Below are 25,604 nucleotides of genomic sequence, written 5' to 3' on the forward strand. Positions count from 1 at the left end.
AAGTGTGGAATAGTCATAAAATGGAACACTATTTGTTTGAACCATAAAGCCACATAAGTAATCTCAAATTTTCTGATAGCCACTTAAAAATAAAAGTAAAAAGAGAGAGATGACATAAATGTTAATATATTTTGTTTAGCTCTTATAGCCAAAATATTATTTCGACATATAATTATTATACCCATTATTAGTAAGATAGTCTATGTTTTATACTGTCTTCAAAATATCCAATATCATTTCTATCATGTAATCAGTATAAAAATTATTGAGAGTTTGTGTTCTTTTTATGTTCTTTTTTCCATAGTAACTCTTTGAAATCTCAATTTGATTGCTAGTCTTTTATCAAAGAATACTTGTTCTGTATTTAGATTTCATAAAAATTACAGTTGAAAAAGTAATATCACATACCTACATTGTTTGCAAACATATTTAAACATTTTCTAATAACTGTTGAGTATCAGTTTTTTCATTTGTATTTTAAAGTAAAAAAAATTAATTAAATAAAAACTTCAGCTCCTCAGTCACACTAGCCACTCCCAAGTATCAGTAGCCACATGTAGCTAGACATGCAATAAATACTAGGTATTGAAATGAACCAACCTCAGCTACATGCAACACTATAATGAATTTATAAGATAATATTGAGTGAAAGAAGCAACATAGAAAATAATACCTGTGATTCCATTTATATAAAGTTCAAGAAGCGACAAAACTAAATTATGTTGTTATGGCTGACATATGATAGGTAAAACTACATTTAAAAAGCAAGGAAATTTGAGGTCCCTGGGTGGTTTCAGTCAGTTAAGTGTCCAATCTTGACTGGGCTCAGGTCATGATCTCAGGGTCATGGGATAGGGCTCCACACTCAGCCAGGAGTCTGCTGGAGATTCTTTCTCTCCCTCTGCCCCTCTCCCAGCAATTAATCTTTTTAAAAAATTAAAAAAGGCAAAGAAATTATTTAAAGTCAGGATAATGGTTACTTCTGGGGAATCAGAGAGAGGGGTTGTGATTGGAAGGGGGCACACTGAAGCCTTCTGGGATGCTGGCAGGGGTTTTTCTTGATACAAGTGGTGTTCATGGGTATTTGCTTTATAAATTATTAAACTGAATATTTATGTTATGTACACTTGATGTGCATTTTTTTAGTTCTCAAAAAAAAAATTTTTTTTTGGTTGGGAGGAAAAAACAAATGACTTTACCTATAGTGCTGTATGGGCTTCCAACATAGAATTTAGAAAAAGAGAGGAGGAAGTGTCAGTTCTGCCAGTATTGTTGTCATCTAAACCAGGGTTCTAGCAGAGACTTTGTGATCCAGAGAGTAGACATTAATATGCATTTTGGTTCAAATAGTGGATGGCTGTGTGTGTGTGTGTGTGTGTGTGTGTGTGTGTGTGTGAGAGAGAGAGAGAGAGAGAGAGAGAGAGAGAGAGAATAAAGAAAAAAAAAGGATTTGAGTGGAAACAGCGCAGAGCTCAGTACTCCTAAATTAAAGAAGAATTAGTATATTTAGGTGGCACCATTACACAGGTTTCCCTCCCAAATGGGAGTTAGTCCTGTGTAGTGAATAGTTGTAGTTGTTTTGCATTTTGATGCAGAAATAACCTTTTCATTTTTCAGAATTCTCAGTGAAAATTATTTGACCTGAATTACATAAGGACTCATTTGAAGGCCTGCTATCCCTACAGTATTTGTAAGTTAATTAATCACTTATTATGAGTTTTTAGTTATATTATCTGTAAAATAAATATGGGGTTCAAATTAGATAATCACTATAATTTCTTCTAACAATAATTTCCATCTCTAGCATTAAATATCTCATATGCATTTTCAGTTTTTTAATTCTATAGACAAGATAAAGATAGAAAAAGACCCTCCAGTTATAGAGCAAAAGGGGGTAATTAGGTCTGAGCAATTATGGATGCACATATGAACCTGTCTTGTAAGTGTTCATATACCGTGTGCTTACATTTATACTTAATTTATGGCTCATGGATCAAATCATGCTCAGGTCTGTCTTTATACAGCCTGAGTTAAGAATGATTTTTACGTTCTTAAAGGGCTGTAAAAGAGAAAAGAAGAGAAAGAGAAGAATATATGACAGAGACCATATATGGCCTGCAAAGCCCAAAATGTTTACTATCTGGCCTTTACAGAAAAGGTTTGAAAAAGTTGGTTTAGTAAAATGAGAGGAATTAAAATTAACCTCAAATTGTCACCTACAGGACAAGAAATATAGAACACTTACATTATTTTGAATGCCATTAACCCCAGAATGTTTTTAATATTTAATCTAAATTAAACATTTAAATATTAAATATTTAAGCAGGTTAATTATGTAAGCAGTATTATCAAGTACCTATTAAGTTACCAAGAGAGCAGATTAAGGATTTCAGTGGGAATTCTAGCACCAGTATTAAAAATAGATGTTTAAAATGATGGTTAAGGGGTACCTGGCTGGCTCAGTTGATAGAGCAAGTGACTTCGGATCTTGAGGTTGTGGGTTTGAAACCCACATTGGGTATAGAGATTACTTAAGGAAATAAAATCTTTAAAGTAAAATAAAATGATGGTTAAGTATTATGGTAGAAATGTTTACATTAAGCAAACATATCAGAAATGCCCCTAATTTAACTAATTATAAAATAAAATCTCTCCAGCCTCATTGTCAAGGAGGAAATGCTTCTTTAGTATTTCTAGGTATACATACAGAGATACCATGTTCTTTGCTATAAAGGTTCAATTTTTATCTTTGTCTGTGGCATCCAGAGCTGTGTAAGTCATTAATCCCTATTAATGATGCTCTTTAAATGTTTTTTTTTTTATGATAGACACACAGAGAGAGAGAGGAGAGAGAGAGAGAGAGGCAGAGACACAGGCAGAGGGAGAAGCAGGCTCCATGCACTGGGAGCCTGATGTGGGATTCGATCCCGGGTCTCCAGGATCGCGCCCTGGGCCAAAGGCAGGCGCCAAACCACTGCGCCACCCAGGGATCCCTCTATAATGATGCTCTTGAGCAAATAGAGTCTTCTTGCAAATGTAGAAGGTTTAAGGATAGTGGGTAAAAAAGAGCAAGAGCATGATTAAACACTAAGAATAGTCCTTTAAGTTATCAAACCTTCCAAGTCTTAGGGGACAGCCACTCTTGTATTGGTTTTCTTGGCTACTTCTGTGATCTGGACTCTAACTTTACAAACACCGTTTGTAGAAAATCAAATGAGATAAACTGCTCAAAGGATTAGGCACTTCATTACTACTACTATGAAATACTTTGTAAGCCAATTATTTTATGTTAGCTGAAGTGTTCTCATTCATTTAAAAAAAAAAAAAGGTCAATCAAAGCTAATATGACAGGCACTATGCCCAGTATCATAGGCACTCAGATGATTAAGACAGGCTTCCTACCCCTATAGGAACTCATGATCTCACAAGGAAAATAGACAGAAGCTCAAACCATAATGCACTAAGCACTAAGTGGATGACAAAGTGCTGAAGAGGTGCAGAAGAGGGAGCCATAAAGTCATAAAACTACATTTCTTTTTACACAGTCATTTTGTTTCTGCTATTCACTACCCAGCTCTTTATATTTATTTTTTAAATATTTGAGTTTGTTTTATGTCCATGTGTCAATTTTATTTTTTAATAATAAATTTATTTCTTATTGGTGATCGATTTGCCAACATACAGAATAACACCCAGTGCTCATCCCATCAAGTGCCCCCCTCAGTGCCTGTCACCCATTGACCCCCAACCCCCGCCCTCCTCCCCTTGCACCACCCCTAGTTCGTTTCCCATAGTTAGGAGTCTTTATGTTCTGTCTCCCTTTCTGATATTTCCTACCCATTTCTTCTCCCTTCCCTTCTCTTCCCTTTCACTATTATTTATATTCCCCAAATGAATGAGAACATATAATGTTTGTCCTTCTCCGATTGGCTTATTTCACTCAGCATAATACCCTCCAGTTCCATCCACGTTGAAGCAAATGGTGGGTATTTGTCATTTCTAATGGCTGAGTAATATTCCATTGTATACATAAACCACATCGTCTTTATCCATTCATCTTTCGATGGACACCGAGGCTCCTTCCACAGTTTGGCTATTGTGGACATTGCTGCTATAAACATCGGGGTGCAGGTGTCCCGGCCTTTCATTGCATCTGTATCATTGGGGTAAATCCCCAACAGTGCAATTGCTGGGTTGTAGGGCAGGTTTATTTTTAACTATTTGAGGAACCTCCACACAGTTTTCCAGAGTGGCTACACCATTTCACATTCCCACCAACAGTGTAAGAGAGTTCCCTTTTCTCTGCATCCTCTCCAACATTTGTGGATTCCTGCCTTGTTACTTTTCCCCATCCTCCCTGGTGTGAGGTGGTATCTCATTGTGGTTTTGATTTGTATTTCCCTGATGGCAAGTGATGCAGGGCATTTTCTCATGTGCGTGTTGGCCATGTCTATGTCTTCCTCTGTGAGATTTCTGTTCATGTCTTTTGCCCATTTCATGATTGGATTGTTTGTTTCTTTGGTGCAAATGATGTATCAGATAAAGGGCTAGTTTTCCAGGATCTATAAAGAACTTATTAAACTCAACACGAAAGAAACATGTGTCAGTTTTAAACATGGTAGACAATGCAGATGAACACAACTAGTCCATACTTTCAAGCATTTTATGCTCAGAGGAAAAAGGATGCAAAAATAACTATATTAAAATAAATTGGAATGCCTGGCTGGCTGAGTTGGTTAGAGCATGTGGCTCTTGATCTCAGGGTCATGATTTCAAGCCCCTGGTTGGGTGTGAAGCCTACTTTAAATGTTTTTTTCAAAAGAAGAAGAAGAAATGGATATGGGCAACGAGAGGTATAAATTGGTTTTGGAATACAGATGAGGAAGAAAAGACTTCACATTGGATCAGGGAAGCTATTAGAGCAATGCTGTTTCAACAGGACCTTGAAGAGCTATTGGGTATCATCAGAAAGACATTGTAGGGCAAATAAGCTTACAAAGGAGACTGGGAGAAAGGCAAAATACAGGAAAAATATCTTGAGTACCTGTAGAGTAGGAGATTAGAGCTAGTCTTCTAGGATTTTGAAGGCCGTGGATTAACATGCCACGCTACTGGATTATCACAGCAGTGCTCCAGGACAAGCTTTAAACTGCAATAGAAAAATAAATAAATAAATAAATAATCTGCAACAGAGTCACTTGGAGGGCTTGTCAGAAAATAAGCTCCACCTCCACAGTTACTGATTCCTTCAGTCTATAGAGTAAGGCTGAGAATTTGCATCTTGAGTAAGTGCCCAAGTGATGCTGGCATTCGAGAACCACTTGTGGAGAATTACTCTGGTGACTGTGTGCAGGATGGATTAGAAAGGGAGAGACTAGAGATGGCAATGCCAGTCTGAAGAGTAGGTGGAAAATAAGGGACTAAGCTGGAATCAATGGAAGTCTGAGGGTCAACTATTATCAAGAATGGGTGTTTTCAAATAAAAATCCAGTACTATGTGGTGTTTTTTGTTGTCTCACCACTTGCAACTGAAGCAGTTAATAAATTCATGGAATATTAAGGCAAATGTACAACCAAAAATGAATTTCTATTAACATGATGATATGATTCTGAGTTAGTTCAAATTTATGTATTGATTAGAGGGGTAACTTCCTTTCAATTTAAATGAAAGGATATCTTTTATTTTTTCTGGTATTGAATTGGCCTAGAAAAATAGAACTAAACCAAAAAGGTGTTCCAAAATGAGAATATCCCTTTTAATATTAGAAATTATAATTATAGGGGTGCCCGGTTGGTGCAGTTGGCTGAGCATCTGACTCTTGGTTTTGGCTCAGGTCACAATCTCTGGATCCTGAAATGGAGCCCCCTGTTGGGCTCTGCACTCAGTGAGGAGTCTGCTTGGGATTCTCTCTCCCTCTTCCTCTGCTCCTCCCACTTGTGCATGTGCATGCACACACACTCTCTAATAAATAAATATTTTTTAAAAAGAAATTATAGGGGCAGCCCGAGTGGCTCACCGGTTTAAGCGCCACCTTCTGCCCAGGGTTGTGATCCTGGAGACCTTGGATCCAGTCCCATGTCAGGCTCCCTGTATGGAGCCTGCTTCTCCCTCTGCCTGTGTCTCTGCCTTTCATTCTCTCTGTGTGTCTATATGAATAAATAATAAAATCTTTTACAAAATAAAGAAAGAAATTCTATGTGGAGGTCAAAACTTTGAGCTCATAATCTAGAAATTGATGAGGCCTCAAATGTCCTCTAATTAATTCTTCTGCTCTCAGGAAAGATTACTTCCAGAATCTATCAAGAGCTGTAGTTACTTCTTTCATTTATGAAAGTGAGACTCTTTTAAGAGAGATGAGGAGAGTTAGGGGCTCTGGAAGGTTCAAATAACAAGTCCTTAAGTTCAGAGTTTAGGCAAAAGCTGCTTATTCAATACTATCAGCCTACTAGTTAGGTATCTAATAGCTAATTGAGGCAATATTTTCCTTTTACTTTTCCTAGAGATTTATCCTGCAATAAGATACAATCTATTGAAAGACGGACATTTGAACCACTACCTTTTTTGAAGTTTATGTAAGTTACAAATATAAATTTCATTATATTTGGGATTTTTGTTAAACTTAATTGTAAACCTCTTTGCTACAATCATTTTGAAATATGATTGTAATTTTATTAGTAGAAAGCTACTAAAATTATGTAGCGAATCTTTTTTGTCTGTAGCAAAGATTAGTGTAAGAATTATTATACAGATCAGACTGAATCATTCTAGAGAAGTGGTTCTCAACTAGGGTGATTTTGCACCCAGGTGACATTTGAAGTGTCTGGAGACATTTTTGGTTGTCAGACTGTAGATATGCTACTGGCATCTAGTGGGCAGAGGCCAGAGATGGCGCTAAACACCCTATAATGCACAGGACAGCCCCTCTTAAAAAAGAGGATCCAACCATAAATGTCAATAGTGCTGATGTGAAATATTTTTCTAGAGAAATAAAGATTACCTAACACAAGTATTTATTGAGCATTTACAGATTTGTATCTAATGCAACACATGTAGAAACATGAAAATATAAATCTTTCATGCAAATTTTTTAAATTTAAATTTCTAAAAAAATTTTAAAAGGCATATCTTCCATAGCGAGATAGTTTCAGGATATGGAGAGGGTATTGAGATTATGTTCATCCTATATAAATTGGAATCACTGCCAAAGGATAAATGTTCTGAAAGAATACCTTTTTTCCTTCTTCTTTTGCTTGTGTCTTTTTTTGTAGAAATATGTAGTTGCAATGTATTGACGGAAGTGAGCTTTGGAACATTTCAGGCCTGGCATGGAATGCAGTTTTTACATAAGCTGTAAGTGAAATAGAAAATAAACACATGTAAAAATAAACAGACAAACAATATGTAAAAACATCATACATTTATTGGTTCAGTGGATGTTAAGCCCAGTATGAACTCTGAAAAGTATGTCTTAAAATCCATTCTTTTTTTTTTTTTTTTCAAATGAGGAAACTAAGGTACAAAGAGGCCAAGAGGCTTGTCTATCTCATAAATGGCACTCTCAGCTTTCCCTGTACTCAGCTTTGGTATGGGCAATAAAAGGCCCCAAGCAAATAACACCCAAGTCAACACTATCCTGGGAATCCATGACAATGATGCTTCTCCAATAGGGGCATGGTCCTTCAAATTCCACCTCTGAATTTAACTTTGATTCCTGCTAATGGGCAAAGTTCCTAACTGCTTCAATGCATGCAAAATAAAGCTTCAAAGAACTAAGTGTAGGGGAATTCTCCAGGGAGCAAAAGTGTGGGTGCTTCCTCAGCCATCAGCTTCTTTTAAATGGTTAAAGCAGAAAGAACTGCTGAGAACCTGCCACAGGGCACTTCTCTCACCAGTTACCCAGAACATTATTTTTCAAAAAATGTATACCTCTGAGTAAATCATCTGGGGGCCATAAGAACCTTTGAGGTATGGTAAAAGATATTGTTTGTGTTAAGTTTGTGTGAAAAATGTTCATGAAATACATTGCTGTAGCATAATTCCATGTGGCTATTTCCTGACTCTTCTTCAATAAGAAGTGTGTTATTCCCTTTCGGCTGGAAAATTCTGTGATTTCCTGGTGATATAAACAAATCATAGTGGGGGATTGTTTCAATGGCCTGAGGGGGATTTTAGACTCAAGGTGTGAAGATCTTCCTCTAAACGTGGACTTTGGAAAAGATTATCTTACCTGTCTTGTAGTTCAGAAATATTATTTCACACAGTTTATTTTAGGATAGATGAAGGTGTTGAGGGTGTTGTCTGGAGCTAGAGGGACAGTTCCTGCAGATGCCTATCTGTTGAAGGCTCCTCTCTCCTCCCATTAATTTGCTGATGCCTAACTTGGAAAAAGACTACAGGAGGGTCAGTTTTTTGCTTGCGAACACCCGGAGAAAAGGCTCATTGGGTTTCTGCACCAGGAGGTTTTGGTTGACATCAATATACTGTCTTAAACTCACCATCTTTATTCTAAGCATGTATCACACCAAGAGTCTCTTAGAAGAATCTGAATTTCCAAAAAAGAAAGAAAAGAAAGAAAGAAAGAAAGAAAGAAAGAAAAGAAAGAAAAGAAAGAAGGAAAAGAAAAGATAAGAAGAAAGAAAGAAAGAAATGAAAGAAAGAAGAAAGAAAGAAAGAAAGAGAAAGAAAAAGAAAAGAAAGAAAGAAAGAAAGGAAAGGAAAGAATCTGACTTTCATTATAGTTATATGGGCAACACAAGAAAGAATATGGGGGAATCAGTTGATAAAAATCAATGAATTCATTGAAAACATTCACTGAGTGCCATGTCCAATACATGTCAACACTGTACTAAGTACTGGGGGTACAAAGAATAAGACAGGGACTGTCCCCAAGAAACTTTCATACTGGAAGGAGAAAGATGTTGACAGGAAAACACACGGGAGCCGTGCGGGCATCCATGCAGCAGGGTAACAAGGTAGGGGGTTGACAAAGTAGGGAACAGGTTGTGGGATAGAAAAGACTCTTAATGGATGAAGCAACAGCTTGTTTGTGTTGAGTTTCTGTGTGCATCTTAAATAACAGAAAAAGGTAATTAAAGAACCAGAGCTAGCCAGTATTGATAATAAATTAATACTCATGTCATGGGACTTGAATACAGCTTCGAAAACTAATTCACAGTTCCTTCTGAAAGATTATCACGATACAGTAAGTGTGTACTGGGGGTTAGGCTCCTTTTTTGTTTGAGGTCAAATTTTTCTAATAGACAAAGCTAGTCTGCTTTAGGAAATCTCTGCCATAGTGAAATATAAACTTCATTGCATTTCTTTCCAAAGGCAAGTTGCCAAGGGAAGATGCCACCCTTTGAATTAGTCATGTTACCTGTGTGACATGTTACCAAGGTGTTTATAAGTTGAAACAATATTTTCTCTGGCATTAAAGAAGTCTGTAAAATGTATAGGCCCTAGCTGAGGTGGATTTATTTTGAAACTGACCAAAGCTTTAACTTCAGGGCTCCTCACTTCCATAGGCCCCTTCAAAGGTCTTGAGAGGAGTCCTAGCAATTTTATATTCATAATGTTGCATGTTTTTATTAGACAGGATTTCCCAAAGTAGATGAGGTTCAGGCCCCACAAGACCTTGATTGACCCTGGGTTTCAGGTAATTATAACTCAGTAAGCTTCTTGAATGAAGCCTCTAAGTTATTGATAAATACTGACTGAACAAGTTAGCAGTGTGGTAAAGTCTATTTTGAATCTGAAATCCACCTCAAAGACATGCCAAGAGCTTATTAATGAGGTACCACCTTTGGAGGTTTTTGTTTTCTTTGGCTTTAATAAGGAGAAGGGAGAAGCAGGCTCCATGCACCGGGAGCCCGATGTGGGATTCGATCCCGGATCTCCATGATCACGCCCTGGGCCAAAGGCAGGCACTAAACCGCTGCTCCACCCAGGGATCCCCAGTTCTTTATTTTTAATTGAGATATAATCCACATAATAGACTATGCAACATTGTAAAGTATACAGTCCAGTGGTATACTTCGATAGACCACAGCCACCCTAATTCCAGGACAGTTTCATCACCCTCCAAATAAATACCGTACCCATCAGCTGTGACCACCCCCTTCTTCCCTCCTCCCAGGCAACAACTAATTCCCCTTCTGTATCCTAGATTTGCCTCTTCTGGACATTTCATACAAATGAGTGTCTAGCTTCTTTCACATAACTGTTAGCTTCAAAGTTTTTCCATGTTGTAGCATATATACCAGCACTTCATTCTTTTTGAAGGCTGTATAATATTCCCTTACATAGACACATCACCTTTTGTTCATCTGTTCCTCAGTTATTGGACTTTTCAGTTGTTTCCACTTCTGACTATTATTAATAATGCTGTTATGAGTATTCACATACATGGTTTTGTGTGGACATATGTTTTTAATTCTCTTGGGTACATACCTAGGAGTGGAATTGCTGAGTCACGTAGTAACTCTATGTCTAACCCTTTTGAGGAACTGCCAAACTGTGTTCCACACGTAACTATGCCATTTTATGTTCTCACCAATGTATGAAGATTCCACTTTCCCCATAATCTTGCTACCGCTTATCATTCTCCATCTGATTATAGCCATCTTAGTGAGTATAAAGTAGTATCTTATTATAGCTTTGATTTGTATTTCCCTAATGACTTAAGACATTGAACATCTTTTCATGTGCTTATTGGCCATTTGTGTATTTTCTTTGGAGAAATGTCTCTCTGAATCCTTTGCCCATTTAAAAGTTCAATTATTAGTCTTTTTATTGAGTTGTAAGAGTTCTTTATGTGTTCTGGATATTCTGGATACTAGACTTTTATCAGACATATGATTTGCAAATATTTTCTCCCATTCTGTGAGTGGTCTTTTACTTTCTTGATAATGTCCTTTGAAGCACAAAAATCTGTTTAATTTTTTTATAAAGTCCAATTTGTCTATTTTTTCCTTTTATTATTTGTGCTTTTGGTGGCATGTCTAAGAAACTCTTGCCTAATCCAAGGTCATAAAGATTTCTAAGAGTTTTTATAGCTTGAGCACTTCCATTTAGGTTAATCCATTTTGAGTTAATTTTTATATATAGAATGAAGTGTAGGAATCCTTATTTTGTATATGAATATATAGTTGTCCCAGCTCCATTCGAAAAGACTAGTCTTCCCACTTTGAATTGCTTTGGCACTCTTGTTGAAAATCAGTCAACTATAAATGTGAGGATTTATTCCTGGACTGTCAGTTCTGTTCCATTGGTTTATATGTCTATCCTTTTTTTAAAAATCTTCAGCCTCAGTTTATTCACTTTTAATTTACAGAACATCAGAGATTTACATTGTTTTCCAGTGTTAGCATTTTTATTTTTATTTTTTTAAATAATAAATTTACTTTTATTGGTGTTCAATTTGCCAACATACAGAATAACACCCAGTGCTCATCCCGTCAAGTGCTCCACTCAGTGCCCATCACCCATTCACCCCCACCCCCCGCCCTCCTCCCCTTCCACCACCCCTAGTTTGTTTCCCAGAGTTAGGAGTCTTCATGTTCTGTCTCCCTTTCTGATATTTCCTACCCATTTCTTCTCCCTTCCCTTCTATTCCCTTTCACTATTATTTATATTCCCCAAATGAATGACACCATATAATGTTTGTCCTTCTCTGATTATATATGTCTATCTTTATGCCAGTGCCACACTACGATTACTGTAGCTTTGAATTGGGTTTTGAAAGCAGAGCATGTGAATCTTCCCACTTTTTTGTTCTTTATCTAGATTTTTCTTGGCTATTCTGGGTCCCTTGAATTGATATAAGAATTTTAGAATTAGCCTGGAAACAAGTCAGCTGTGATCTTGATAAGGGTTGTGCTGAAGCCATAGTTCAATTTGGGGCATAGTGCCATTTTAACAATATTTTTTTCTGGTCCATGACCATGGCATTTTTTCCATTTATTTCAATCTTCTTTAATTTCAACAATGTTTTGTAGCTTTCAGTGTATGGATCTTATACTTTTGGTTACATTTTTTCCTAAGTATTTTATTCTTTTAATATTGTTATACATGGAAATTTTTTCTTAATATCATTTTGGATTACTCATTGCTAATACATAGAAATACATCTAACTTTTATATATTGATCTTGTTTCCTGCAACCTTGCTGAACCCTTTGTTAGTGCTAAGGTTTTTTTCTACATTCCTAGGAAATGTCTTGTGGTCTTCTAGTTTCTCAGGAATATGTTGGAGCATTTCAAACTCTCTGTGGATATCTCATTTCTCAGCTTTTTCTTTTAAACTTTTAGATTAGGGTTTTTGTTGTTGTTGTTGTTGTTGTTTTTTGTTTGTTTTTTTTGTCCCAACTGTTATCCATTGCCTTACACAGCTGCCAGTTTAAAACATTTACCTGTAAGTGTTTTTAAAAATGCTCCTGGGGATATCTAGGTGACTAAGCGGTTGGGTGTCTGCCTTCCTCTCTAGGCATGATCCTGGAGTTCTGGGATCCAGTCTCACATCCAGCTCCCCATAGGGAGCCCACTTCTCCCTCTGCCTATGTCTCTGCCTCTCTCTGTCTCCCTTTGCCTGTGTCTCTGCCTCTCTCTCTCTGTCTGTGTGTCTTTCTCATGAATAAATAAATAAATAATTGATATTTTTAAAATGCCCCTTGAGAAGAAGAGGCTTCTAGCATTGTGCAGTTCTCAGTGAGGTCAAGGACAAGGTTCTCAATTGAGGTCTTCCAGGAAACTCACTAGACAGGTAAAACAATGACAGTTCTTTGGGAAGGAGGCTTTAAGGAACTCCAGCTCCATTTTGCTCCCCTGGGATGTGGGCTATTTTTCAAGGCTACCATCAGGATACAGAGCAGAGGTCTAGAACTAGTTAAAACAACAGATCTCACTGTTCTTATAGAAATTAATACATTTTCCCTTAATAAATGCTCTCTGGGTTGCTGTAGACCCATTGGTTAAATTTTCCAAAATGATTAAAACATTGATTCTATGTTTGCCAGTGTTTGTCATTGTCGTTGCTTTTATGGAGGGATGAAGTTTCAAATGTCCTCACTTTCCCGTTTTCACTGATTCGCCTATAACATGGTTTAAAATACCTAAAGTCTCAATGACCATCAGCTAATTAAATACTTCATCATGGGAGTCGATTAGAGAAAAGGAATAAAATAGAAAATGTAATTCTCAGAGGAGCTCTCCCAGGTGGAGAGATGAAGTTCAACATGAATACAGTTTCTATATTTAGCGCTCTCAAAGTTTATGGTAACAGCTGTTTTATAAACCCCCCTTTTCTTCATGTGAGTTACACACAGGCTTTGGAGTCAGAACTCAGTTCAAATTCCAGCTCTGCTTCTGACTGGCTTGACAAACTCGGACAAATTATGTAACCTCTCTGTACCTCAGTTTCCTCATTTGTAAATGAGGTGATGATAGTATCTATCACATAAGGTTATTATAAGGATTAAATGTGAAATGCTGATCACAGATGCCTTACAGCCCAATAATAGTATTGGTTATGAAGATTATCTATCTAATACTTGGTAAAAGTATAGTTAATGATTCTTGAGTAGAGTCAACCTCAAGGCAGATTGTCTTTTCTTTTCTTCCTATTTCTTTTACCTTTTTTCATTTTAAAGAGTTGGGAAGAAGGTCCTGTTCAGCATTTTGGAAATAAAAGCTTGTGTCAAAAGATGACAAGATGTCCTTTATTCAACAAACATTAAATAGTCAATAACAAGCACTATACTATGTCAGGCACAGGGACAACATGACAATAAGTATGGTCCCTGCCCTCCAGGAGCCGAGAAATCCAGGAGATTGATAAGGGAAACAGGTGATACATGCCATGACAAAGGCTGTAATGCAAGAATACACACAGGCTATGTGGTGGGAATATAGCTTTCACCGGCTGCTCATAGATTTAGCCCTTCTTGTTTGGCTCCAAAACTGAAGAATTGGTTATCATTTTGTCTTTAACTGGGTGGTTTAAACTGTAGGATTTTTAAACTTTCTAGAGATTAAAAGAAAAAGCACTTTGAATTATGGAGGACACTAGAAATAGTATTTCTACAGAAATTACTTCCTACTGGTATAGTCACTTCTGAGGTTTTCAACCTGAAATTGTTCTTTGGCATTATTTTTTCTTTGCCATCCACTTAAAAAATTTTTTTTCTCTTTCTCTTCCTGCTTTATCATTCAGAGACCTGGGTAGTGCCCAAAGGAAGAATGTTTTACAGATTCTAAGGGTGATTTTATAGGCAAAGGCAGAAAATGATTGCTTTTAAACTTCAAGTTCCATACCAAAAAAAGAACATAAATTTTCATCTAGTTACTTAAAATGCAGATAATTTTAATTCCATTGCTTTTTTTCAGAATTCTCAGTCATAACCCTCTGCAACTGTTGAAGATTCATATCTTTTTTAAATTGCCAGCATTAAAATATTTGTAAGTATTACAACAATCTCATGGCTCATGAGATGATTTCTGCTCTTTTTTTACTTTTGTCAAAGATTAAATCTTTTGCATTTGAATAAAAAGTCATAATTTAAATTTTAGCTGGGTTATTGCAATAAGATATTATTGGCAAAGAAAGAATGTATATGGACAAGGACAGCCTGTAGTAGAAGAGAGCAGTATTGAAGAACACATAGAGATATGGAACATGCAGGTGTGTATAGCGAAATATTTACCACATATGTATGAAATATCATTTATCTCAAAAAGCAAACTGGACTAAGGTATACCTTATTTAAAACAAAAGACTAATCAAGAAAGGTGGATGCAACTGAGAATGAGTAGAAAAAGGTTAAAAGGAGATGTACTGTTTAGCACCAAGGTGATTATGTTCGTGATGCACATAAATTTTAATTTCTTCAATAAGAATGCTCTGAAATTATCTTCCATAGCAAGTAAACTCTTGAGCTAGCTTGACAGAGAAGCCAGAATTTAAATAATCACTACTATTAAGTACCTTTTTGTACTTGGTGTGAAATTTTAGTCTTTGGTATCATGCATGTTTGGGCGTTCTCTTTCAGAGACATGGAACAACACAGGTGTCACTTTCAACAATTGAGAGCATTCTCATGATGACCCTTGAATTGGAAAAACTGTAGTTGATTTTTCTTATGTTTATTATCACTTCGTTGTGTATTTAGGTTTGTTTTATTTATAAGTCAGCTTCTTATTGAGGCATAATTTTCAGTTAATATGTACTCTTTTTAAGGTATGCAGTTTTTAATGAGCTTTGGTAAATATATAGTTGTGTAACCACCACCACGTTTGAGATACAGAACATTTCTGTTTGTAGTTAATCCCCTGTTGCCACTATCAGCCCCTGACAGCCATCAACCTCATTTTTGTCCCTATAGTATTTTTTCCACCATGTCTTTTTTTTTTTTTTAAGATTTTATTTATTTATTCATGAGAGACAAAGAGAGAGAGAGTGAGAGGTCAGAGGGAGAAAAACAGGCTCCATACAAGGATTCTGAGCTGGGACTTGATCGCGGGACTCCGGATCACTCCCTGAGTCAAAGGCAGACGCTCAACTGCTGAGCCACCCAGGCGCCCCTTCTACCGTTGTCTTATGAATGAAATCATACAGTATGCAGTCTTGTGTGATTGGCTCCTTTGACTCAGCATAATCCTTTTGAGATTCATCCATGTGCATTGCATCAACCCGTTAATTTCACTCCTTTTTAATTACTGAGTTAGTGTTTACAGTTGTGTGGATATATCAGTTTTGTTTATGCATTCATCACTTAATGGACATTTGAGTTGTTTCCTGATTTTCCTTTTGGCTTATGATGAATAAAGCTGCTAAAAGCAGTCACGTGCAGGCCTTTGTGTGAGCATATGCTTTCATTCTGGGGGAGGTGAAATACTTAATGGTAGGATTACTAACATCATGTCGCTAAGTGTATATTTTAAACTTTTTTTTTAAGAAATGCTTCCTAGGGGTGCCTGCGGGGGGTTGGGTTAGTCAGTTAAGTGTTCAACTGTTGATTGTTGATTTTTGGCTTAAGGTCATAATCTCAGGGTTGTGAGATCAAGCCCCCAGTGGGGCTCCATGCTGAACGTGGAGCATGCTTAAGATTCTTTCTCTCCCTTTCTCTCTGCCCCTCCTCCCACCCCCGCTCATACACATGTGCTTTCGCCTGGTCCTCTCTTCCAAAAACAAACAAAAACAAAAACAAAAACCTGCTTACCTCTTTTCTAAAGTGAATGTAGGGCAGCCCCCGTGGCTCAGCAGTTTAGCGCCACCTTCCGACCAGGGCGTGATCCTGGAGACCAGGATCTAGTCCCATGTCGGGTTCCCTGCATGGAGCCAGCTTCTCCCTCTACCTGTTTCTCTGCCTCTCTCTCCCTCCCTCAGTGTCTCTCATAATAAATGAATAAAAGCTTTAAAAAAAATAAAGTGGATGTACCATTTTGCATTCCAAGCGGCAGTGTATGACATCTTTATATTTCAGTTATAAAAATTTTTTCAAACTTTGTATCTTTTTTTTTTTAATTTTATTTATGATAGTCACAGAGAGAGAGAGAGAGAGAGAGAGAGAGAGGCAGAGACATAGGCAGAGGGAGAAGCAGGACTCCATGCACCGGGAGCCCGACGTGGGATTCGATCCCGGGTCTCCAGGATCGCGCCCTGGGCCAAAGGCAGGCGCTAAACCGCTGCGCCACCCAGGGATCCCTAGACTTTGTATCTTTAATTTGCATTTCTCTAATAGCTCATGATGTTGAGTGTCTATTCATGTACCAATATCTTTTTAAATGATGTGTCTATTGAAATCTCTTTTCCTTTTATTTTTTTTCTTAAAGATTTATTTATCTCAGACAGAGAGAGAGAGAGACCAAATGTGGTGGGGGGGTGGGGGGTATAGGCAGTCAGAGAGGGAGAGAGAGAATCTCAGATTCCCACCAAGCTTGGAGCCTGATTTGGGGCTCAATCCCACAACCCTGAGACCATAACCTGAGCCAAAATCAAGAGTCAGACACGCAGCCAACTGAGCCACCCTGGTGCCTCCAAATCCATCATTCAGTTGGATACATACTATTGAGTTTTAAGAGTATATTATATATTCTGGAAAAAGTCTTTTCTCTCAGGTGTTTAGCAAATTTCTCCCAGGCTGTGGCTTGTCTTCATTCTGTTCTATCTCTGAAGACCAGAATTTTTAATTTTTAAATTTTGATGAACTCACCCATTTCACCCATCATTCCACTCCTTGTCCCCTCTGGGGACAACTATAGTTTGTTCCCTATAATAAATGTCTGTTTCTTGACTCTCTCTCTCCCCTTTGCTCATTTTTTTGTTTGTTTCTTAAATTCCACATATAAGTGAAATCACCTGGTATTTGTCTTTCACTGACTGACTTACTTTGCTTAGCATTGTACTCTAATGTTGTTGCAGGTGGCAGGATTTCGTTCTTTTTTATGGCTGAATAATATCCCATTGTTTATATATACCACCTATTTTTTATCCATCCACCTATCAATGGACTGGTAGGCTGCTTTCCATAACTTGGCTATGGTAAATAATGCTACATAGACGTGCATGTATCCCTTTGAATTAGTGTTTTTGTAATTTTTGGTTAAATACCCAGAAGTGCAATTACTGGATCATACGGTAGTTTTATTTTTAATTTTTTTGAGGAGCCTCCATACCATTTTCCTCAGTGGCTGTACCAGTTTGCATTCCCGCCAGCAGAGCATAAGTTATTATGTCTCCATATCCTCACTAAAATTTGTTGTTTCTTGTGTTTTTTATTTTAGCCATTCTGACAGGTGTGAAGTGATATCTCATTGTGGTTTTTATTTGCACTTCCCTGATGATACTGAGCATTTTTTCATGTGTCTGTTGGCCATATGCATGTCTTCTTTTTTTTAAGATTTTATTTATTTATTGAGAGAGAGAGAGAAAGAACATGAGCAGGAGGAGGGGCAGGAAGAGGAAGAGGGAGAGAGAGAGAATCCCAAGCAGATTCCCCTCTGAGTACCTAGCCTTACTCAGGGCTCGATCCCAGGACCCTGAGATCATGACCTAAGCTGAAGGCAGACATTTAACCAACTGAGCCACCCAGGCACCCCTGTGCATCTTCTTTGGAGAAATGTCTGTGTCTTCCAGTTTTTAAGTGGATTATTTGGGGGTTTTTGGTGTTGATCTGTAGACATTCTTTATATATTTTGGATACTAACCTATATTGAATATGTCACTTGCAAATATCTTCTCCTATTTGATAGGTAGTCTTTATTATTTTTTTTTGGTTGTTTACTATACAGAAACTTCATATATTGTTTGATATGGTGAAACATTGTTTAGAATTTTGCATCTGTGTTCATGAGAGATATTGGTCTATTGTTTATTTATTTATTTATTTATTTATTTATTTATTTATTTATTTATTTATTTATTTATTTATGATAGTCACCCAGAGAGAGAGAGAGAGAGAGGCAGAGACACAGGCAGAGGGAGAAGCAGGCTCCATGCACCGGGCCTTGGGCTAAAGGCAGGCGCCAAACCGCTGCGCCACCCAGGGATCCCGGTCTATTGTTTTCTTTTCTTGTACTGTCTTTGCCTACTTATGATAAGGGAAAAGCTGGCCTTAAAAATGAGTGGGGAAATATTCTTTTCTCTTCAACTTTCTGGTAGAGTTTGTGTAGAATTGGCATTATTTCTTCCTTAAATGTTGGTAGAATCACTCATGAAGCCCTGTGTATTTGAAGCTTTCTTTGTGAGAAAGTTGCAAATTACACACTCTATTTCTTTAATAGTGATATTTAAGTTACATATTTATTTTTGAGTAGTTTACATCTTTTATGATCTGTTCATTTCACCTTGAATTGATTGACAAATTATTTTATAATATTCCCTTCTTATCCTTTTAATATCTGTAGGGATGCCTGGGTGGCTCAGTGGTTGAGCATCTCCCTTTGGCTCAGCTCATGACCTCGGGATTCTGGGATTGAATCCCACATGAGGCTCCCTGCAGGGAGCCTGCTTCTCCCTCTGCCTCTGCCTCTGCCTCTCTCTGTGTCTCTCATGAATAAATAAAAATAAAATCTTAAAAAAAAAGAAAAGAAAAGAAACAAGGGACATGTCACCCCCTTGTTTTTTTTTTTTAAGATTTTATTTATTCATGAGAGACACAGAGAGAGAGAGGGGGGAGACAGAGGCAGAGACACAGGCAGAGGGAGAAGCAGTCTCCATGCTGGGAGCCTGATGTGGGACTTGATCCCGGGACTCCAGGATCAGGCTTTGGGCCGATGGCAGGCGCTAAACTGCTGAGCCACCCAGGGATCCCTGACCCCTCTCATTTCTGATACTGATAATTTATGTCTTCTCTTGTCTTGTCTTAATCAGTCTGCCTAGAGGTTTATCAGTTTTATTTATCTTCTCCAAAAACTGTCTTTTGGGGCACCTGCGTGGCTCAGTGGTTGAGCATCTGTTTTTGGCTCAGGTCGTGATCCTGGAGTCCTAGAATAGAGTCCCTTTTCAAGCTCCCCACAGGGAGCCTGCTTCTCCCTCTGCCTATGTCTCTGCCCCTCTCTCTTTTTCTCTCATGAATAAATAATTACAATTTTTAAAAATAAATAAATAAAAACTGTCTTTTCATTTCACTGGCCTCTCTATTTTTCTTTTCCGTTTTCTTTATTTGTGCCTTGATCTCTATTATGCTATTTCTTCTCCTTATTCAATGATTAATTTTCTTTTCTTTTTTTAATTTCTTAAAAGTGGATACTGGGGAAGCTGAACACCGCATTAGCAACATCCCATATGTTGACATGGTTTCAGTTTTAGTACGAAATAGCTCTTAATTTCTCTTTTGATTTCTTTGACTGGCAGGGTTACTTAGAAGTATGTTGTTTAGTTTCTAAATAATTTGGAGATTTTTCAAATCTGTTCATTTCTAATTTAATTCCATTGTAGTCACAGAACATATGTTGAATGACTTAAATCCTTTTAAACTTATTGAGGCTTGTGTTATACCCATGAATTCTGGTATTAGATGAGCCTATGATCTATTTTGGTAACTATTATGTATCTACTTGAAAAAAATGAGTACTCTGATTTTGGGTGGAGCATTCTATAATGTCAGTTAGGTCAAGTATGTAGATAGTGTTATTCAAGTCTGCTATATCTTTACTGATTTTCTATATATTTTTCTGTCAATTATTTAGAAAGCAATATTGAAATTTCCAACTATAATTGTGTATTTATTTGTCTCTCTTTGCCATTCTCCTTCATATATTTTGAAGTTCTGTTATCAGATGCATAAATTTTTAGGTTATGTCTTTTTTATTAGTTGATATTCCTATAATGATGGAATAACCTCCTTTATCCTTGGTAATATTTTTTTACTTTGAAATGCACTTTGTCTTACAGTAATGTAGCCACCCAAGGTTTCTTTTGATTACTGTTAGCATAGCACAATTTTTTCTATACTTTTAACCTACTTGTATATTTCTATTGCAGATGATTCTTATAGACAGCATATAGTTGGCTTTTGCTTTTTTATATTTTAATTAGGGTGATTATACCATTACACCTAATGTAATTATTAACATGACTACATTTAAAGCTACTAAACTCTCTATGTGTCCCATCTGTTCTTTGTTTTGCTATTTTTTTTCTTTTTCTTCCTACTTTTGGATGACTGAGTACACTTTTAAATTAAATTAAATTAAATTAAATTAAATTAAATTAAATTAATTAAATTAAATTTTATTTGTTGGCTAGTTAATTACACTCAGGTTTTGTTAGTTTAGCAGTAGTTTAATGGCTTGTAGTGTTCATCTTTAACTTTTCACAGTCTATCTTCAAATAATATATGATTTCATGATTGGCATAAGAACCTTACAATATATAGTGTACTTCATTTCTCCCTTACTGGCCTTTGTGCTAATGTCTTCATACATTTTGCTTTACTTCTAAACAGCACACTATATATTTTTTTGTTTAAACAATAAGTTAACTCCTTTAGGAAGTATAGTTGATGTATATTAAATTAGTTTCAGATGTACAACATAGTGATTGAAGAATTAATACCACAATAAGTGTATTACGGTATTATTAACTATATTCCTACATTGTACTTTTCATCTGGAGACTTACTTTATAACTAGAAGTTTGTACTTCTTACGTCTTTTCACTCATTTTGACCATATCCCCGCCCTCTACTTTAATAACCACCAGTTTGTTCTCCATATTCATGAATCTGTTTCTCTCTTCTTTTTGTTGTCAGTTTTCATTTGTTTAAGATTCTACATATAAGTGGAAATCATTATTGTATTCAGATATTTAAATAGTAAGAAAAACCATATGTATTACCTGTTGGAAGTTACCAGTTCTAATGTTCTTCTTCCTTTTGTGTGGATCCACATTTCTATCGCAATCATTTTCCTTCTGCTTGAAAATACTTTCTTTAGCTTTTCTACAGTGTAAATCTACTAATGATGACTTCTTTCAGCTTTTGTATGTCTCAGTCTTTTGTTTTGCTTTTATTTTTGAAAGATCTGGATATAGAATTCTAGTTTGATAGTTGTTGGTCCCCTCTCCGCTTCACTGCTTTAAAGATGTTGCTCTACTGAGTTCCATTAATTCCAACAAGAAATATGTTACCATTGTTATCTCTATTTCCCTATATGTTGTGTGGAGGTTTTTCCTTGGCTTATTTTTAACATTTTCTCTTTATTGATGGCTTGAGAAGTTTGATTATGATGTGCTTTGGCATAGTTTTGTCCATATTTCTTGTGTTTAGAGTTCATTGACCTTCTTGGATTTGTGGGTTTATTAGGGTTACCTGTTTGGACAATTTGGGGGCTATTATTTTTCAAATTATATTTCTTCTCCCTTGTAGACTCTATGTATGCATATATTAGGCCACTTGAAGTTGTTGTATAACTCACTAAGTAGAGACATGGGTTTCTTAGTCTGGGATTTTTTTTTTTTTAAGATTTTATTTATTTGACAGAGAGTGAGAGCACAAGCAGGGGGAGCAGAGGAGAGGGAGAAGTAGGCTCTCTGCTGAGGAGCAAAACTGATGTGGAGCTCGATCTTGGGACCCGGGGATCATGACCTGAGCCGAAGGCAGACATTTAACTGATTGAGCCACCCTGGTGCCTCATCAGTCTGGTTTTCTTTAACATAAGAAATATTGTTATAACTTTTTTTATAAAGATTTTATAATTTATTTAAGAGAAAGAAGAGAGCACACGTGGGTGGGGCAGAGGAATCTCAAGCAGACTTACAGTGATCTAGGAGCCCAGTGAGGGGCTTGATCTTATGAGCCTGAGATCATGACCTGAGTTGAAACCAAAAGTCAGATGCTTAACCAACAGTGGCACCCAGGCACCCCAGTTATAGTAACTTTTTAAACATCCTTGTCTGCTAGTTGTAACACCTGTGTAGATTTTGGGTTAGTTTTGATTGATTGCTTTCTATCCTTGATGTGGGCCATATTTTAGACTTACTCAGACTCTTCTTAGAAGTCTAACCCTCTTCCTGTATGCTCTTAACCCAAAGTGAGACTTTTGGGTCAGAAGGAGATACTTCTGAACTGAACTACTGATCAATGTCACCCAGTTCTTATCTCTGTCTTATTCTAGGTATATCATACCCCCTTACCATCCTTACCTATTGGTTGAGCACCTCTGTCCTTCTCTTTATTTATATATTCATGAGGCAACAATTGGCCAACTGGTCCCTACTCAACCCTACCCAACCATCATATGCCACAAGAATTCCTTTATGCAGAGCCCTGTGAGACCTTGGCCTGAATCTCTACTCAAGTAACCCCTTTACCACTAATATAATGCTCTGTGTTTCCATTTATAGGATATTACCTAGCCGTATGTCCTGGTTGTCTCTGCCAACTCAAAAATAATATTGAGGTTGTTTGCAAGACAGTCAAGCTGCATTGTGACGGTGAATGTTTGACAAATGCCACACGTTGTGGTGAGTTTGAATTGCCTCATGATATATATATAATATTTATATTTAAAGATTTTATTTATGAGAGAGAGAGAGAGAGAGAGAGAGAGGCAGAGGGAGAAGCAGGATCCATATAGGGAGCCTGATGTGGGACCTTGATCCCAGGACTCCAGGAATCACGCCCTAGGCTGAAGGCAGGTGCTAAACCGCTGAGCCAACCAGGAATCACCTCATGATATATTTTAAATTTTATTTATGTTTTAATTTTTATTTTTAATCAACAATGATCAATTTTTAACTAATGATGTCACTGCATTATTTTTATTCACTTACAGTTCAAACCCCTAAATTTCTTTTTTTTTTCAAAGATTTATTTGAGATGAGAGAGAGATGTGAGTCGAAGGAGGGGGCAGAGGGAGAGAATCTCAAACAGATTCCCCCACTGAGTGTGGAGCCCATTGCAGGGCTCAATCCCATGACCTTGAAATCATGACCTGAGCTGAAACCAAGAGTTGTATGCTTAACCCACTGAGCCCACAGGCACCCTTAAAATCCCTAAATTTATAAGAAACTATTCCTTTTGTTATAAGTCAGATTCTCAGTTACATTATTAAATTAATTACTCCCAAATGAAAACATATGCATCATAATTTGTAAACTAATTTCATATGTATCAGAAACTCAGGTCCCCCTTGTCTTATATGACAGGTGGAGATATATTTTTGTTTATTGTTTGTTTTTACAAGTTATCAAGAGTAAAAGTGATGCTGATTTATAGATAAAGTTTATTCAGAGCCTGAGAGTTCCTGTTCCCTAACCAGAAGCTGCTTGCCTTCTTATGGATACAGAGCACTCTTCTATTCTTGGACTGTCCAACTCTGAACTTTTTTCTGAATCCTCAGCTTTTCTATCCAAAAACACTCAGATACTTTTAAGTATTTTTCTGTATACTATGTTTTATTGGCACTAACTTCATGACTTCCAAAATGTGCTTCTGCACCCAGATAGCTTGAATATGGTTCCCTATCAATGATCTAGGGTACATCATAAATAACACTTTGCTACCCTCTGTAAATACAATGTGCTTATTTTTCAAAACAATTTTTTACTAATTACTCCCTTATCTCTTAGAGGTGGGCAGAATAGGCAATAGCATTTAGCCTCCTTTTACAGGTGAGGAAAATTAGATCAGAGGTGTTAAGTACTGTTGCCTAGCACTCAAGTGTCCCGTTTAGGGCTCTCTACAAGCCCGTTGCTCCTCCTTTCTTGTGACCTTTATTACCTCCTCCTCTGACTCTCATCAAACACCGCTGAAAATACTTCTAATTCTTCTGGAAATGAAACTCGGTTGGATGATACTGTGCATGTACACAAGCCATATGCTGACTTTCATGTAGTGGGAAGCTCTGGATGGTACCCTAATAACTAAAGCTAGAAATATTAGAAATGAAAGTGAAGTATATTTCTTCACATTCTGACAAAAAATTTCTTTATCCCTTCTGCATTTTAAAACCTCAAGTATTATTCCATTGATTTATCGAACATTCCACATTGGCATATCTCTCATACCTGGAAAATCTCTTAGCCTACACTCGTTCCCTGCCCAATTTAAGCAAAGAGCCAGGGTGTGGACTTAGTGCTTTTTTTTCTGTCTAGAGCTTATGTTTTGGTGTGAGCTGCAATATATGGGAGCAGGGACCAAGCATAGTAATTGATGGGTAGATGGAGAGGGCATGTCCAGATGAGGCCCCTACTAGCAGTGGGTGTTTTCATGGGCATCTGTGATAGTAGCAAGAAAACAAGCACACTGAAGAGATAGAAGGAGGAAACCCCCTGCTCCCACTGCATCTGAAGCAGTACAGGACAGGGTATATGAATACCAGGAGTCACAGTAGATTTGCAGACAGTTTAGCTGAGTGTCTTCCAGACTTGGCTTTTCTTAAGTACTAGATAATTGGCCCTTGGAGACCAAGGATTATGGAATAATCCTAAATGTAGTCATTCACGTTGTGAAAGGTTCTGAAGAAATAGCCATTTAAAAAAATACCCTTTTCTCCTTTTGTTGTTGCCAATATAGGTTCAAGTTTGAGTTTGTGTCCTTGATAATGGTACTCAGATATTTGCTTGGTTCTTAATTTTTATGACTGGGATGTATGACTGCGGACTGACAAAAACTGTGCTATCAGCCTTTCATTATCAAAACTAGTCTCTTCTTTTCTGACAGATGAAAAAGCATCTATAATGAATGTAGAAGGATCATTCATGAAGGTATTAAAAGCCCGGAAGAAGAGTACCAGTACTGAGCTGACAATTGAGCCAGAGAAGGCATCCTCAGACAAAAATGGCATCGGTCTGTCAGCCTTTATGAATGAGCAGTTAGACTTTATGATGAAAGTGATGTTATCAGTGCGCTTGAATTACATATTACCTTATTTCTCAGAGGGAAATGTAGAAGATGTTAGAATCAACATTACTACCATTCATTAAAACTCTGTTTTCAAATGTTCAAGATGGAGACAAGCCTGTGGGTTACTTGAAAAACAACACAAAGAGCCCTTCTCTTGAACCTGGACCCAACAATTCAACTTACAAAATAAATGAGGAACTCTCTTTCCTGGAAAATTTGTTAGATGCAGAAATTCAAGAAAAAATTGATGAGGTAAAAAGA

At 37.0% G+C, this 25,604-nt stretch overlaps 1 pseudogene; it reads left to right on the forward strand.

Moving 5' to 3' along the window:
* Positions 1–25,604, forward strand: part of LOC119878803 — a 32,320-nt pseudogene that overhangs the window by 5,867 nt on the left and 849 nt on the right.

This window comes from Canis lupus, unplaced genomic scaffold (genome assembly GCF_011100685.1).
Source record: "Canis lupus familiaris isolate Mischka breed German Shepherd unplaced genomic scaffold, alternate assembly UU_Cfam_GSD_1.0 chrUn_S1925H2124, whole genome shotgun sequence".
Taxonomy (NCBI): domain Eukaryota; kingdom Metazoa; phylum Chordata; class Mammalia; order Carnivora; family Canidae; genus Canis; species Canis lupus.